Raw genomic sequence first — 3,222 nt, 5'->3', positions numbered from 1 at the left:
GAGCAACCCAAAATTTTAATATCAAAGTAATGAGGATAAAAACAAATCCTCTCTGTATACCATGGATTAAACAGTCAGCTTAAATTTCTCCAGTCAATTTTACTGTTCAAATATTTATGTAACTACAGATGTACCTATGTCACTACACATTCACATAATACATGAAACTATATATATATATATCATTGTCTATATTTATCCTTGACCACACTGAAAAACAATTTGTTCCAAAGATATGGGTATCTCTTACATTGCATAGGTATAATATTGAGAAATTTCCATATCCTTCTCCCTCTGAAGGAAAAGCTGAAGTTTTCCAGGAGAGGTGTACTTGGCAGCATTCTTGTGTTCCTGTCTGGCCTGTCTCTTCATGGCCTCTTTCTCTGGCCTCTGCTCTTTTGTGATGGGCTGTGAGACAACTGGTCCCAGAATGTCTCCTTTCCTCCATGGAATTGGTTGGTGGCTGAAGTCTTGCAGCAGATATCGAGTTTGAGGTTAGGGAGGTGATGGCACCTTGTACTTGGCAGCAGAAAGAAGCTCCCTATGGAGGGAAGTGTGAGATGGTGCTCTATAGGGTGTAGGCCTCAAGGTTTCTGACTGAGGTACAGTGTTAATCTGGATGGTGTTGGTTACATTAGGTTGTGTGGCACTGGAAGGAACTGGCAGAGCTGCCTTGACAGAAGCCATCAAAGATTTGCTGACAGGAGATGGTTGGGACGGCCTGAGTGTGGTAAGCTGAGCTGAGTGAAAATGACACCTCTCAGAGTAAGCTGCAGTGGGCCTGTGTGAAGCAAGTGTGAAGAGCTTTCCAGAAACAGGTCTGGCTTCAGGCTGGTCCAGTATTGTGAAAGGCAGAGCTATTAACCTGACCTTCCCAGTTGGGGGCAGCTCATACTGGAACTGAGATGGATATGCCTTGAAAACACTCCTCTCTGCTTGCTGATCCTTGCCTGGATTTTTGTCATGGCCCTGGCACTCACGTGGCCTTTCCTGTAGTCGTGTTGTGGTTGGGCCTGGCACAGAATATTCGTTGGTGCTAAAAATTCCCAGAGCCTAGAAAGATGCAATGACATCTGTTTTCTCACTCTTCTTCCCCCGTGGATGGAAGACCTGCATGGATTTCCAAGGTGAACTTTGAAGCATGGGCATGCCAAGTTGGATTCGAGGATTTTTAATGCTGTTGTGGCTGAGCTCAGGTGGATCCCACTTTATCTTGGACTTAGAGATTGTGGGCTTCTCTTCAGTTCTGACTCTGTTCCTTGACTGCTTAAGCTCCTCTGTTTTCTTGGAATTATGTTCTAGTCCATTTGGTCTTGTCTTCCACTTGTCCCCTAGCTCTGCTGGGCCTAATTGTTGACACCTTGGGAGCTTTTTTTCTCCAAGTCCTTTGTCATATTTCAATAGCCCTGTCACTGTCCCCAACACTGGCCATAGCCACCTCTCCCTCTACTAAATACCTGTTTTGGATTTTGGCCTTAGGAGCTCCATCAATCATCTCAGAGGCTTCATGATCTTCCTTCCTCACCTGGTCAGAGGGCTCACTGATGACTTTGGAGTTTTCTTGGGCCTGGTCCATCCAGATGACTGTGGAGTCAGAAGATTCAGTTGCTGCAGTATGTTGGAATTCATATAGGCCTATGAAATATTGAAGAGTTGGGGAAGGTGAATAACTGCCACCAGTGTAGTGGTATCTGCAAAGTTGATAGTGAACACCAACAAACTGTCCAGTTTTCCTTTCTCTTCCAGACCTAAGCTGATGCCTCCCACGCTGGCATGGTCAGAAGGAGACTTCTGTCTTAGGTTCCCAGTGTCAATGCAGTATAGAGGCTGCTGGAAATCAGGGTGTGCTAAAGGGAGGAGTGATGGGTCTTGATTGTCTTCATTGCCCTCATAGGCATCCCGAGGCATCAAATGCTCAACTTCCATCTCATGCATGATTTTTTTTTTCAAATCGTAATTTTAATTCACACAGGGCTATAAACACAAAAAGGCAGGATGTGGTGGTGAAGGGGATAACACTGGAATGTGGAATGTTCAGGGGGAATACAGATATCTTTCAGAACAGGGTATCGGCTGGGTGAAGGTTCAGGGGGCAGGTCACTATGACTTAGCCTATGATTCATTTGTCCTTATCTAAGTTGGTATTGTCTGCCAAGGCTACCTATTTACAAGGTCTATGACTACTCAGGCTTGTAAATTTCCACAAAAGCTGCCTCTTTACATTAGCTTATAGCCATCTGTTTCAATGTTTTTCCACAGAGACCCAAGACTTGTTGGTAGTATACATATATGACAGGCCTATTGCTAATTTTAGGCCTATGGCTGATTTTAGGCCTTCAGTGTATAAGCAGGGCTGTCTCTCATATATCCTCCCTTCTCTAAGTATAGAAGGGCTGTGGCGATTGTAATCTTGTGAAGGCGGGGATAGAGGTCTGACCTCCAGTAATTGAAGGGGACCTTGTAATGGCTCTGGTCTCCCTGTTGTTGTCCAGTGAGGCATGAGGGGCATACCCATCCCAATGTTTTTTTCCTGGAGAGGGGGGTACTTTTGACATCAACCCCTATGCAGTCAGGGTTGTCCCTCAGGAAACCCAGAGAGATATTTTTAACTATTTATATTCCCTTGCAGTGCTTATCCTTGCAGCATAAGCAAGAATTCAAATCGCCAGTCAGAGGAGGTTCTGCGTGGCCCTTTCTGCTTGGGCAGAAGTCCCCTCTTTTAGGTTGGGTGGAGATGGGTTTTGGAAACACCCTGGATAGAGTAAGAACCTCATCTTGAGTGGTCCTCCATAGCTAACTTATGAAAATAGGTTTTGTTACCAAATTATTTATCTGATGCTTCACAAAGTTAGTCAGCCTTTTTAAGGCCCAGAGATCAGAAGAAATAAGCAAAAATAACCTAATTAATGGTCCCATGATGGGAGGAAGTAGGGTTGACAACAAGGGAGAGGCTGAAAACCAATTCTTTTACCAGCTCTCATCTTTCTCTTTCTCTCTCTCTGACTTTTCTCAGAGCTTTTTCTGGCCTTTTTCATGCTCTCTTTAACCATCCCTGTCTTGTCTATGTAATGGCAACATTCTTCTTTAAGGGCCATACAGAGTTAAGAGCTATACACAGCCTTTTCTATTGTAATAGAGTAAATCAAGTCCAATAGGATCTTTGCAATTTTTGGAGGCCTCTTCAGACAGCAAAACAAGGGATTTCTTCAGATTAGTGTTGTC

At 44.2% G+C, this 3,222-nt stretch overlaps 1 pseudogene; it reads right to left on the bottom strand.

Annotated features, from left to right (window-relative positions):
- Positions 1 to 246: 246 nt before the first annotated feature.
- LOC114632825 lies at positions 247 to 1,935 on the bottom strand (annotated as a pseudogene).
- Positions 1,936 to 3,222: the final 1,287 nt, after the last annotated feature.

This window comes from Grammomys surdaster, unplaced genomic scaffold, assembly GCF_004785775.1.
Source record: "Grammomys surdaster isolate TR1022 unplaced genomic scaffold, NIH_TR_1.0 428, whole genome shotgun sequence".
Taxonomy (NCBI): domain Eukaryota; kingdom Metazoa; phylum Chordata; class Mammalia; order Rodentia; family Muridae; genus Grammomys; species Grammomys surdaster.
This window is presented reverse-complemented; position numbering and strand designations above follow the sequence as displayed.